Source organism: Varroa destructor, unplaced genomic scaffold, assembly GCF_002443255.2.
Source record: "Varroa destructor unplaced genomic scaffold, Vdes_3.0 BEIS01000006.1, whole genome shotgun sequence".
Lineage (NCBI taxonomy): Eukaryota > Metazoa > Arthropoda > Arachnida > Mesostigmata > Varroidae > Varroa > Varroa destructor.
The window spans coordinates 21,772,643-21,787,544 of NW_019211459.1; the positions used below are offsets into that span (position 1 = coordinate 21,772,643).

Genomic DNA, 14,902 nt, shown 5'->3' on the forward strand with positions numbered 1-14,902 from the left:
TTAAACTTATGCTGGGGCCAACAATCAATTCTCTCGAAATTAACAGAAAATTTCTTTTATTCCATAGTATAACTATTCTGTTCGCTATTGGTTATCGAGAACGCTACCAATGTTCGCACCCAACTCTGAGATACAGGGACAGCATAATTTGCTCTAGCTACTTCTATTCCTGATTAAAAACGACGGCAAACGCGTAAAAAAAGGATATGGAGATAGGTACGGTGGTACCGCCCTCGTCATTGCTACGACCGCAAGGGGCGAACTGCTGAATTACGCCGTTGCGATAACAAGAAACTCCAAACATTCCTTTGGCAGCTATGTCCATTGCCGTTGAACGCAACGAGTTCACGAGGGGAACAACAGAAAACGATGAAAAATGGAAGGCAGGGCGAAAAATAGGCTTGCGAGGCGCTACTTGTCCGGTGCGCTCAACATGCACGAGTGTTGGCCACGCCTTTCTCGAAAACAGTGGTTCTCCTTTTGAAAGCGAAGAGAAAATTTTAAATTCGTAAAGGCCAAGTAAAACAAGGAACACTTTGTATAGAACACAATAGATCTGGGAACAACTGCGTTACCTCGAAAGTTTAGCAATAATGTGTTCTGTTTACTAGCAGTAGGGCATTAATGCCCAAGAGCGACGATTAATAGTACACAAAACACGAAACAATTTAGTTGAAAAAAGAACAAAAATTATTAAGATTAATCATTACAAGGGCATATTGTCATCGTTAAAAACGCTACCAATCCATAGATGACGGTCCTTGCAATTGTATATACATATAACTTCTATCACGAATCATTGAAATTTCTTTCTTTATAAGACTGCAGATAACCAAACTACAGTAAAGCGTCCTCAACGGTTTAAGACGCTTTTGGTGAATTCTCGCGACTTCGTGACCCGATATGCCACAGGGTTGCCTTCCTTGGCTCGAACGAAGTAACTCAGAGTAAAAGAGGCAGCTGCATTATCGTCCCGGAGCACGAAGCTGCAACCGCGCCGGAAATGCTCCCCGGAAAGCTTTACAGTAGTAAACGTATTGGCATGGGTAAATTGCGTAATAACATAGGATTTCTGTCGGAAATGTGATTATTCCTGTTATTATAGCGCCGCCATGCAATACAGGCCAGGTTTTTACAGGACCTCGATGAGCCTCCTGTAATTGCCTAAGAGGAGGCGCAGACTGTGACAATGAGTGGCCGCGTGTCGACCTAGACTTTGCCAAACTCCATAGTTAGACATAGTTGCCATAGTTAGACAATGATTGGACGATCAACGATTTTCTCTTGTATCTGTTGTACGTTTATCTTAAAACACCAATTGTACTTGTTCATCATACAATATCAAACAGATAGAAACGAACAAATATTGAGTATTGAATCAACGTCGTTTCTAGACAAAACCCGTAATGACATTTTAACTTCTGCGTCGGTGCAGACGAGACTAATATTCATTATGCCTTTAATAACGTACACACGAACAAACAGAAACAACCAGGAAATACTGCTTCTTTTTGTGCACAAGCAGTACCATATTTGCATTATATTCCATATTAACAATTAATTACTCCGCTGAATAACAGACGTGTATTATTGTGATGATATTTAGAGATTTACTTCATGCATCTGTCCAGTGTCTTGTAAGTGCGATCACGGACTTTGTCAGGTCATCAACAGGCACCGCTCATATATCGACGTGATGCTTGCCACTTGTTCCTTCGTTTAATCGCCAGCTTTTAGAGTGCAAACAGTCGCTATCTACAGTGGCCCTCGGTAGGCTGTTTCCGCTCTTGGAGAAGCTAGACTCAGAACAAGTCAGACGTCATCGATCGAAGGTTTTGGGGACCGAACACTATGATACACGTCCGCTACTCTGGCTCAGAACCACTGCTTCAACTCTAGGCCTAACTGTCAAGTGCCAAAGAATCTTGCGCACTCACCGAAACTATGGCGGTGGTATCAGTAGCGGGAACGCTAAAGAATATTGGAAACGCGCACATAATTAATTTCCTCGAATCGCTGTTGTACGGGAACTAATAATGCGCGTTGAGGCAACGAGAAGGCAAGAGTTTGACCATTATCGAGGGCAATAGGGTGGCTGACCTAGCCTATATATAGCCTAACTGGCAAGGCTGAGCAAACTTAGTTATCCTCATCTTTGTTGTGGTCTGTCGTTATGCTAGTTACTGTTATATGTATGTATGTATGTATGTATATAAATGCAACTGAAAAAACCAATAATGGTCATAATTAAGCTAGAGAAGCCAACCGAAAGGATTTAGACTTCTAAGAGTATTCGAAGAGGCACGAAGCACAGAGAGCTGTTCCTCTCGGTGAACCAGTTATTTAAATACTGCAGGGCAGTTGGCGTCGTTCGTAATAGTTAATTTGGCAGTGTGGCGTGAATTACAACTTAGGTACTATTTCCAAAAACTTGTATTCTTGACAAAAGCAAATAGATTATGTTTATTCGGTTTGTTAAATTAACTTAGCCTTATCTGTTTTGTTAGACAAAAAACATGACGAAGCCCGGGAACAAGCTACCTTTCTTCTCTCATTTGCTGTAGTTTCTATTTCTGCACGAACCCGATGAAGATTGAACCAGCTGCAATCATCAACGAGAATCCAGTATTATCATATTGTTATTGTGTGTCTGCATAATATTATATGCACATATTAACTTTGACAGGCTGCCGGCCAGCTGTGGCATTTTGATACAAGGCAAGACGCGCAAAAACCCATCTACGGAGTTGGCAAGGATGTGCTCGTAAACTAAATACTAGTTTTCTACCTGTCGAATACATATCTGTCCTTGACATTCGACGATTTTACGTCTAGCAGTGGCCGGACCCGTGACGAACGGTCGGATAGGTTTTAATATTGAACCTTTTTCAGACCATAGCAAAATATAGTATCATTAACCTGTACCAGAGCAAATGTAAGTTGCGTGGCTAACTGCTATTTTGGTTGCCTAAAATTAAACAAATGTTCTTTCAAGTATACTACAATACTCTCGTACGTATGATAAGGCCGTTCTGTTCACGATTTCAGGGACTGGATTATTTATAAAACATACAATTGAGCTTGCTCGGGGCTAGAGAGAAAAATCATGTTCCACTATAATTATTATTATCATCAATTTTGGAATTGTACTACAGCAGAGAAGTAACGTCAATGTTGCACTTGTGGAGCCCTTTCTTTTTGTTTTTTTTTTTACTATTAAGCAATTACTATTGACAATACAGTCGGTAACATCGTGCAGTAAATTTCCATTATAGTTGACGCCTCTTTCTGAACGCTTCTTTTCACAAAATCAAAGAGGTCTACAAACAAATAAAATTATTATTAAACACATATACAGTACGTCATCGTCTATACGCCGAGCACTCCCCAAGCTTTGTTGCATTATACCCATGCAACTACCTGCACGGTTATATCAACTGCCCTAGAAATTAGCCAGCGCCCGAATACGGCGATCGTCTGCTGGAACAAAGACGCGCTTGTGTTCCATACGTAACTTTATATGTAGGAGGCTAGACATGAGACTTTTGCGCTCAATGGAAGACACCTTTTTTTTTCTTTATTCTTATGACAATAAGTTACGTACCCCTGTAACTATTGACGACTTTCTCTCATCTTTTCATCAAACGATGTCCGATACATCTTGCCAGGAAGTTTCCCGCGTCACGCAGGAGATTTTTTTTTGATCTACTAGTTGTATAGATTTAGAAGGACAAACTTATTCTATATTTCAATGAACTCATATCGTTACTAAACCACATATCAATCAACGAAACGAGAATCTGCTATGGATTAAAAATAGCAAAAGGTAACACAAAAAGTCGTTAATTATAAATATGGTCGGTGGACCAAGACCCTAAGTGAATAGGTTCCTTGAATGACTGGTGTGGATACTTGTACAGCCGCTCTTCTATGACCTGCGACACAGCCGAACTGTAATTATTCATTGTACGCGCTTACATAGTCATACGAGTCCTTAGCCGCGATGACATCCTGTTTCCATAGCGGAGTGAAGACCTTGATGAATTACTATGTAGAGGAAGTTTCTAGATAAGAGCTTTGCATGCGGTTTGACGTACGCTCACTATACTCATTATTGTTCGCTCTGATAGATAACTATCTATAGAAAAATCTATTAAGAATGTACATAAGTCCGAGATTGTGTGCTTTCGGCTAATTGTTTCGGTTGCGATACTTCAGCCGCTTCGGCACGGCCCGATAATGGTTATTTGTACACCCAAAAAGGGTCTGTGATGCAACACACAATCGAGGTACAAATTCCGCTCGTCTGACACGTTGTTACGCACAACTGTAACTGGAACTTAAAGCTATTATACTTTGGTCCTTGCCACTATTTCGATGGGTACGACAGTAAATTATTGGCACATTTCTTCGGTCGCCCTTCTTTCAAGCCGGTGCGGACGCCATTCGACATGTGGCAACAATTTGAATATATTCTCATAAAATTAAATTTAACAAATAGCAATAAAATCTATAGGGCCCGTTGTGAAACCCACAGATGCTTGAATTGGATTGCTGGTCGCAAACTTCCGCACCGTTGTGCTTTCATCATAGGGGAACGCTAAGCATTGAAGTCGGAAACAACTCTCAACACCGCTGCTAGTCGTATTAAACACGAATGTTTAACATGGGGCCTGTGTGGCTCAGATCTAGTCGGAGGCTAAGGATTGAAAAACAGAGGAAGATAAACGCATATTTCAAGGACTGAATTTGTTTAGAGAATGATATCTGAATATAGTTCCCTCATTATGGCTCTAATGACGATCTAAATAGATTAAAAGGATAGTGAAAAAAGCTTTGAATACCGTTGTTGTTCTATGGGCTGTTGATTAGATAAAGGTAGTAGAACGGCGCCGAGAGGTTTTCTGGTCCTCAAGATTTGGGTTTTACCTATACTTCTTGTTATGCTTTGCTATTCAAACTACGGGGCTAGAATCTATCTGCTGAGCATGTTTAATTTTTTTTCAAGCACTAACTATTCGAGAAGTGGAGGCCTCTACACGACTAAAAAAGGAATCTTAAGATTGGTGTGATGTGATTGTCCGCTTTAACGCAGTAGTACTTTATTTACCTATGAATAAGACCAGTCTATAAGTAAGTTGTGAAACCTGTTTATTAAGCCAACTACGCTGTCGTGACTCAGGCCCAAAGGTCAGAACGTAGCTACGTTATCGTTGTTCGTTAATTTAACTGGCCACTGAAACTTCTCGAGCTTTTGTTAACGTCAGCTGCGTTAGCTGAACATTCTTTTCGGGTCCTTATCTATATGTGGCATTGTTAAATGGTATCTTCTTATAAGGACCGCTTCGGAACGGCGGCACAGGCACAGAACGTTATCACAAAAACATAAGGTAGTATCTATTGGAGATGCTGTAGCTGAAGGCTGACCAGAACCTGACATTACTACTACGAAAATAGCCACCAAGATAACCCACGAGCTTTAACGGCACCCAGATGTTCTCAAGTAGCCAATAATTATTTACCGAATCAAAGCGACTATTACTAATATTATATTCAGAATGCTTATTAAGGTTTATTGACACATCCAGCAAAAATAAGCTATCACCTCATCAGCCTCTGGTAATCCTAATTTTTTTTTATTATTTTATTAAAATGTTCAGCCGAAAACAAGCAACACTTGCGGCTTCAAGTCGGAAACTCGTAATTAAATTTGTATGACTGGCAGTAACGGCGAGCAGAAGTTCCCTCGAAAAACGCATGAAACGCAAGCTAATTTACTATCGTATATGTAATGCGATATAAACAGAATCGAATTATCCTTCTCCAGCCATTATCGGGACACTTATTAAATAAAAGTCTATGAATTTCGTTTTTTCCTTACGATTATACGTCCATACGATTAATTTCTTTACATGCACATGCGTCTCAGGTAGTGCTTACGTTGAGCTGAGCTTCCACTGAAGCAAGCTTACCAATCCGAATGGAGGGAGTCGACAAGAGACTTCGCATGAGAGTGCAATGGTAGAACGACAACAAGACTTTAGTAACGTTTAGGACTTCGGGCCGACCAGCCCTTACGTCTAACGATATATTGCATACGAATCGGCCCGTAACTATGGCTGGAAGGGGGGATCTAGGCCATAGCTCGTGCGTGACCGGGTTGCACTGGATAAATTTCATACAGAAATACCAGCGGCCATGAGGCCTCAATAAGGCAAGCGATGCTCGCGGGTCAATCGTCGTTGGACGTTCGGGTAAGCACAGACAGACCACAATATCGACTACATTTCCTTGACGCACATACTTTTCAATAAGTGTCTTGGTTTTATATACTTAAATAAAATATTTTTTCGTCCCGCTGGAGCTCACGCACGTGCTGAAGCAACGCACATTGACGCATATCCGGAATATGGAAGACCTACATTTGCTTATAAGCTCTTCATCTAATAGTTAACCTTTCGGAGAACATCGCACAGCCGAAACACTTTCTGTTTCTGTGTTTGTCGGCTCGATCGCAAGAGCTTTTTTTTGGGCCGAAGGAAGTCGTTATGTATAGCCGAATTACCGGTCAAGCTCGTCAGCGAAAACATTATTGACAATGGAAGTTAATACTATTTAACTGAACGTTAGCTGTCCTAGAAGTCCTAAAAGGTTATAACTTTCACTATCATTTTGATTTGGTGCAGACGTGTATATAGGAACGCCCCAGGGTTAAGAAGGAAGATACTTCAAACATCGGCATTTATTTATTGCTCCTCGTTACAACAATGTTGTTGCTCATCTATGGGAGTTATGTAATAAATATACAGTTTATGGTATAAGTCCCATAACAGTATAACCAAGGCTTAGCTCAACTGTTTTTTACATTTACAGCCACAGTCATTGTAATAAGTCATTGTAACAGAATGATAACAACGGATTGGCTTGAGGAAGAAATAATAAAAGGTAGATAAATAATGTGATTTCGTACTTTAGCAACATCAATTTGACATTTTCGCAAATTTTTGTTTAAATAAATGCTTAAATTATCTATACTTCTACTATTCTTGTTTTTTTTTTTTTGGTAGTATTTGCTAGTCTGATGTCCACTCGATGGAGCCAGTGTAACAACTATAACCTCCCGCAGAAATGAGCGCCTACCTTTTCACGCAGTTGCAGAGGCGACTTCTTTATTGCTTCAAATCTACTCCAAATGTAATAGTAATCATAATATTAGGTTCTGATTTACCTGCAATAAATAGCCAGTAAAAGCATGACTGAAGGCTCTATCGACGTGTGCAATAACTGGTCCTATTCACAAAATTATAAATGCGTGCTTTACATTCATGTAAAAAAACAAATCGATTTGTCTGCATTTGAGAATAACCCGTGACTTTTTCAGGCACTTGATAGCGCTTGTCAGTGCTCAAAACGTGTTTATCGATTGAATTACAGCCCAAAAACACCTAAAACGACTTCTTTAAAATTACATGCGTCCATTTCCTTCAAGATGAAGGATGAAGTATTGCGAGATAGCACTACCCAAAAATCTTCAGCTGACAGTCTAATTTAGCGCTAGCCAAAGGGACGACTCCTGTACGATCGAGATGAGGCAGGCTGCACTTTTATCCTCGGCACTCGGTACGTGTTACTCAAAATTTCTAGTTCTCAGTAATTATGCCCGTACAATTTACAAAAATGAAAGGTAATGACCGTAGAGCAAATGTACCACGTCTGCATGATGGAGATTCTGTATTGAAATCAATTTTCTATATGATAAGTCTTGTATCACTGTTGTGTTGGTTTCCTACCATTCATTGAAGAACGGGACAATTTGCGTGAGTAAAACAACCGCTTATTGTGACGACACCTAATGGTTACATAGCTCGCCTTTGAATAGTGTTTTGCTAGATCTGTGCTTTCACCAACAAAGATTAAAGAGTATATATCTGACAAATGGAATTACAGTATACGGACATATTAAATATATTATTGATTGTCCTAATAGCCTATAAACGACATGTAAACTGATCCGCTATGTGCCTGGAAAACACGCTCAGAAGATTCTTTTCTAGTTTCCACCGATCCATTCGAGTCACATTTAAACAAATCGATCTTTATTATAGAAATTTGTCAGGGCCTTCGTGCAGCAAACCAGCCATAGTATATTCTGGCTTCCAAGTCACCAGTTAATAGGGAGCATCCAGTTTACATTAGTGTTACCTGTGAGCTTGGCGCTTCAAATTCAGAGTTGTCTGTAGCCAAAAATCCATGAGAGTAGGTACCTTCTCAATCGGTGCTTAATTTATTTCGACATAAGTACCAAAGGGGGAAAAACAAATCGCTCGTGCAGCCTTGCCAAAAGATGCGTTAATAAGCAGAGACACAAACAAAGTGACACAGCGTTTGCTCTGATCGCCTGACCGTATTGAGACACAGTCACCGTCTTCCCATTGGGATTTAACGCCACAAGGACACATCGATTCCATTCGCGCGTATAGCCTACAATGAATTCGATTGTACGGTGACAGCTAAGTTAATTCCCGACGCTAAAACCCCGTGGTTTTCTCTAATTAGCAGTAACAACGACCACCAACTTTTAGCGTAACTCCCCGTCATCAGCCGACGCCTATCTGCACCCTGGTTCGGTCGTTTCTAAAACCCTAATGATTGTGTGACGTCTTTTCTGCTTGCTTTTACATCTCCTTCTCGTTTAATACCTTCTTTAAATACTGTCCTCTTTTTTTTTCTTTTCTTTTTTCTAGGTATTGTGTACCCTGCTTGTATCTCACCTCCTGTTTTCAGATTGGGATGTCTTCTCTTGTTGTCGTTTGATTGAACAAACAACACCCGCCCACCGGACTGATCTTGCCTTGACCACCTCGCTGCTAAAGATGGGGCTGAATCGAGCAAGCTGTATAACACTTTTTATTACTGTAGCATAACCCCACCAGCTGTACGCAGTCGGATGAAGCCGCGCACGGTGTTGAAGTTCACCCCAGTAGCTCGAGCACTTAACGTTGCGTTGGTCCTTTGCGTTTGTAGCAGGCGTCACCCGACAGGTGGTGCCACCGATGGCTTTGGCTAAGCTACAGGTGGCAGTTCGTTGTTCCCGCAACCACAATTATCGCAGCTGCTTTTTCGACCACAGCGACCTCCTCTATCACTGTTTTTGTCAAAACGATCAATCCAGCTTCTTCGTTGTAGCTTGTCGGCTCTGTAACTGTTTGGGCAATGTCGATGAATCTACTCATCACTCAACACTTTTAACTTACTTTTCATACGGCTACTAGGAAAATTTGGACGACAATGTGACAACCATGATGGCCGAAATAGCGTTGGTAATGAGAGTGACGTCCCGCGAGAGCCTTCTCACAACACCTTCCACTGGTGTCGTTACTCTATAGGACTACCAGCTTTTTCCGTTTACCAGCATCGTATCAATATAACTGTAACCCATAAACGAATGAACGCATTCCTACGAAAACAGAACACAGCCGCACTATTTGAACTTCTGCAAAGATATGCTAGCACTTGTAGTGGTCCGCGATCTTCAGTGAATGGGACCACCTCATACGAGGAGCAGCTAGAATCTCGTGCGAGGTGCGAGGATCGTGAAGTGCGGAGGTCGTAATGCTCAGTCCACTGATGCGTGACGATAACATATAACTTTGCTGTTCACGCTGCTGGGTAATCCTGGTTATTCGTAACTCGCTGATTCGATCAAACGTCTGACTAAGCAGCCTATTGTGTGTAACCACTTCGGTGAACGTAGCGTGAAGTCACACTGTTTTATCGTGTTTAGTAAAAGCGGAAGTGAGTGACAATGAAGATTTTTGCTTTTGCACTGGAACTGTTGGAGTTAACGACGTTGACTGCGATATTGATTGAAGGGGCCAACGATTGACGACAGTTGATGTCGATGCCTGCAATAATAGCCAAAATCGAAATTGCAGGGTAGTGAATTTGTGTAGTAATAGCGATACTTGCTACTGCTATCAGTGGTCGATTCAAATAAGTTTTGAGGATCTGTGCGAAACGAAGGAAAATAGCAATTGGGTGCAAGCGTCGGTAATGACGATTCTATACTCAATTGATGTAGATAATCGCTCTTATAACGGTGCTCTTGACGTCGTCAATGAAAAAACACTGTCGTCGAAAACATCATTTTAGTTTCCATTCCTTTCGACGTTCTGCACTCGCCAATAGGCTCGACCTACTCTCAACAGCGACCTGAGTTGCTTTGCTGTGCGAGCCTGGTTCAACTTTACTGGCCGATGTCCTAGAAGCGCTCTCAGTAAAACTCGGTGTTGAGCAGTAACGGTTTCGGCCTGCTTGGGGGTCGCAACAACCACCTGTTGTAACTAGTGGCAGCTATGGGAGCAAGCACTGGAGGAGGGCTTTGATTTTATTGCGTCATTGTCGACGATTTGCGCGACGACCATTTGTCCACAACACGGTAGGCCATATAGCTATTGTTAAATTTGGATTAAGGACCAAATAGTTGAGTAGTCGTGGTAATTGGATACTTAGAACTTGTTGTGTTTAGGTAGAGCTAGACTTGTAATACGAACAATTGGAACTTTCTAAAAGGTATTTATGGTTCAACTTCTGTTCCTGTAGTTACGCGGGCGTTCAGTTGAGATATCCAGCGCTCGCCACTAGAACTCCGGGATTTCGCTCAGTGTTGGTACCGAGTAACTAATCCTGCAGAATCTCAATGGGACCATCAATTCGTGCGAAACGTAGTACCCGCTTCGTTTGTAGCCTCAAACCCTTTTACCAGGACCACTCCGACGTCCGCTGTGCTCTTCCCATTAGGCACAAGTGATACAAGGACACCGCTTGTCAACTGTTTGAATGATCGATCCCTATTCACGACACCAGCCTGAACGAAAACAACTATGAAAACACAGTTTCACAGTAATGGCTGTGACGATCTCGGATTTTCTGATCGTGTCACGAAAACTTATCGTTGCTTCGATAACATCGACGTTATTAAAACCATCGGCGCAGAACAGCCAGTCGTGCACTTCTTCGACAAACGACAAAAACGCTGATAGTGGTTCACGATCATGGTGAAAGACTCTTCGGATGTAGACCAGGTGCTGATCCCTGATTTACTGCGTCGCGTACTACATCGACGTTTTTTTATAGAGCTACACTTTCGTAGCTCAGTTTAGTTCGTTAGATTTCGTCGGTGGTCGTCACCTGCTTGTTAGCGGCGTATTCGCCTTCTGTTGGTGCTACTACCACTTCAAATAAAACAACTCCCACCGAAAAACTCAGCCCGTTCGCCTTTAGTTTCGTTGCCTTCTCGAGATATTGTCGCTTACACTGGCTCACTGTCACTACGTACTTTTCTTTTCAGCGGCAACAGCGACGGTAACAGCAGCAGCGCAGCGGCTCCAACTACAGTAGCTATTGGTTCAACAACGGAGAGGAACACATAGTCAGCGGGTGGAGAAAAGCTGCACCTACCGCCTCCTGCACCTTCGAGAGAGGTTGTGCTCTGGCAGGCTCATCGGTCCGGCCTGCTTTTGCTCTACGTGCCTATCTTTCTGTCTGACTTTGTTCGTCTTCCCTTCGGCTGAGTGCGGTTCGTTCGCTCGCGGCCTGTTTAGCTGCGGATGACGCTGCCTGTGTCTGTTGTCTGTTTTCCTGTGAATCCACGAAAGGCCGCCGGCTGTGAGAGTTGTCTGGATGTGTACGGCGGCGACGGCGGTGGCGGCAGGGGCGCACTCTCTATCGCCCTCCACGGTTCCTGAGTATGCCCCTATTCGCCCGTGTGAGGGTGTGTATGGCCATTGCAGATGTGTGGCTGTGCGTAAGTCTCCGTATGTATGTGTGAGTGTGGTGCGCGCGCCGTAATTGTAGTTTCGGAGAGGTTCGTCGGCCGGTCTCATTCTCGGTCTCTTTCGCTGACGTACGTTCCCCTTGGTCTTCTGGCTGGTAGAAGCTGATGGGGTTCCAACCCTATCTTTCCCGAGAGATCGGCATCGTCAGAAAGCAGCGCTACGAAAACGGACGTTTCCTGCTTTGTATGCCATTGTGGGCAGGTCGGACGACCAGAACACCTAGACGGAGTTATGTCAATGTCGAGGGCATGGAGGGAAGCCGTAGAGGAAAGGGGCCCGGCTGATCAGAGCCCTAGTGAGGGGAAGGGGGAGGTGCGAATCGGAAGAACAGAATTTTTTCTCCTAACCGGATAAGGAAGAGCGAAAAAAAATGCAGTTGAGGAAAGAAGCAACGGTCAGCAGTAGAGAGGACAGCAGATAGATCTATAGCCAAATAACCGATATAGGACGCCGTTTAAAAAAGGATTAGACTTTGTGTCGCTTTTTCGTCCTTATATCTACCGAATGTCTCAAGTGACGATTACATTAAGGTGGATAATATCAAAAGGTATTCATGTCAATGAATTTACGTCTGAAAGCACATTGTAGTGTATGTTAATGCTAAATTAGAGTATCAGACAATACTATGATAATTTGAAACTAGGCGCCACTAGGCTGATAGCGCGGCTAATTTAAAAACTACAGACACATCATAAATTACTAACTTGTGAATCGACCTAAACTAGCTCATGCACGTGAAGGTCGCTGATATATCCTGCTCAGTCATACTGACGTATTGACAATAACAACAGATTTGTATATGTGAGCTGATGACGTTGTATATGTAAGTGGGCTAATGACAATTACGAGAATATGTAGTTCTGTCAGTAACTAAAAAACTATAGCAATGCCGGTGCTATCCGTAGTTAGCTTACTGAAGGCACCGGTAAACGCCTACTTATGATTTTCTAGTGTGGTCCGCGGTTCCATCAATTACAGCAGCAGTAGGCTGAGGAGCTTTGAAACAAGTTTTCTGAGCTCGACGCATGTGCGACTCCAAGTTGCCGCTCTGCGCAAATTGGTCCCGCACATACGCTTCGGGCTTCTATCAGATCTTGTTCTTCCAACAACCGCCACGCGTCCCGTGCATTGTCCCTTCTCTCGGCTCTATACTTGGAAATAGCCTGTCGTAAGACTCGTCTTTCCATCATCACCGTGTGAGTAGAGTAGCACAGTGGAATGAAGGGAAGAGCTCTCCACCGGTCGACTGATAGTCTACACATAAGCAAACCTATGGGTGAACATTGAAGGGATGGCCAGATAGAGCCAAAGGGAAAAGTACAGAACTATATTTGAGAATATAGTCGACGCTTCTGACGCTTCTTCCGGAAGGATTTCAGACAAAGAAATCGTAAAAATTCGTGCTGTTTGTATAAAACTTATTCCAATAAATAGCTGCTGGGTTGGGTTCACAGGGTGAGCAGGGTAATAGCTTTACATTACGCTATGGGCCTAGATTATCTGGCGTCGTAAAGAACCCAGCTACGATGGCCTCGGCAAATTCATCTAAGTGGTGGTGTCCGCCAGTCCTTTTTGTCAAGTCTTAGTATTAATAGTAGCAAAAGAAGATCCGGGCTGGTATAAAGTGATGTAATAAGGTGCCGACTGAGAGTTCATGCGCAGTGGTGTCGACCGACGCAACGAAGTTTAACCGTCCAAGTCGAGTCCCACACTCGGCCCAGGTTTAATCCTGGTGGTGTATAAATTACGTTATTCAACCCTCCAAGCAAGATGTGTCGCGTTATTATAATTTCGTCAAAATGAAGTCATGTCTCTGATATTTGCTACTGGCTTTAGTTTGCGAATGTCTAAGTTCGCATTATCTCAATACAAACTTTAAACATGTAGTTACTAGCGCAGTGCTGGAATCAGATAGGTTAACGGAGTTACGTCCAGAACAGTTACCTCCAGCATCTCGCACGTTTCATTTTAACTAAGGAGAGATAAAAAAGTACGATAGAGCTAACGCCGACTAAGGGCCAGCTATTTTCTAATAGCTATAACCTGTTTGAATGAACGCATTTACAAGAACGATTTCACTGAGTTACCAAGCTGGCGATCCTTCATTTATAAGGAATAAGTATGAGAAACTTGGAAATCACTGGAGTTCTGTTGATTAGCCTTGACAAAAGTCGAACATTGGGATAAAATCGATATTGTGCAAGGTATGGGCGATCTCGCATCGAAGTTAGCGACGAAAAGCTAAGATATACATCAACATGACAATGGAAACATTGAAGAATATCTCGCTGCAAATCTGGCAGGAGTTACGGGATTGTGTTAAATCTACCATATTTTCTCTTCCCCTTTATAAGTTTTTCTTCTCCGAACGCCGTCGAAAAGCTTCGTCGTCATTCAGATTGTGAAAAATAAAGTTGCATTTAAACTGTAAAGATGGCCATATCGGGAAAAATAACTTCCATGGAGACTTCTTACCGATACCGAATTTGATGAGCTCTATAGTAGAAAAATACAGACTCATCTAAAAATGATCCAACTTTTGAAGTTCTGGAAGCCATTTTTGAGTAAGGTTCTCAGCTATACCACACCTCATTTTTTTACTTCGGCCAACCACGAGTGTGTTCAAACATATGTTAAAACTGTTATTTAAAAAACGATAACAACTTTGCAAGAAAAGCTTTTAAATGACACACAATTTTAATTGTGAAGTGGGAGAAAGTCACCAGAAAAGCAGGAAAACTATACGAAATAGTCGTAGTTTCCTCAACTGCTCAATAAGTATTCATAGTTGGTACTCTGTCTAAGAGTTGGTGGCACCAATCGCTAATAGAAGAGATATAATCGACTGAACAAAGTATAATCGATCCCCTTCAGCCGAACACGGACATTCTATCTGCAACAAAATACATTTTAGATGCCGCAAGTTACTTCAAACCTGTTGACGTGGGGACCAGAAATCGGCCCTGTACTGACATGACGCAGCTGCACCTAGAACCTTTACAGGTGTAGGTTACCCCTGGCAATAGCGGAGCGACTGAAGCAGCATCTCGCGAGGAGTATTTCTC

At 42.5% G+C, this 14,902-nt stretch overlaps 1 protein-coding gene across 4 annotated transcripts in view; it reads right to left on the reverse strand.

The window, feature by feature from the left end:
- The window catches only part of LOC111253289 (uncharacterized), a 37,220-nt gene extending 24,730 nt beyond the window's left edge, over positions 1–12,490 (reverse strand). For 2 of the 4 annotated variants that reach the window (XM_086992660.1, XM_086992662.1), the window contains exons 1-2: positions 8,772–12,490; positions 7,141–7,228 (exon numbers count right to left, since the gene is read on the reverse strand). The gene's annotated coding sequence lies outside the window, so the exon portion shown is untranslated. The remainder of the gene's footprint in view (positions 1–7,140; positions 7,229–8,771) is intronic. The other 2 variants (XM_086992663.1, XM_086992661.1) reach the window with 2 other exon arrangements.
- Between the last annotated feature and the right edge of the window lie 2,412 nt (positions 12,491–14,902).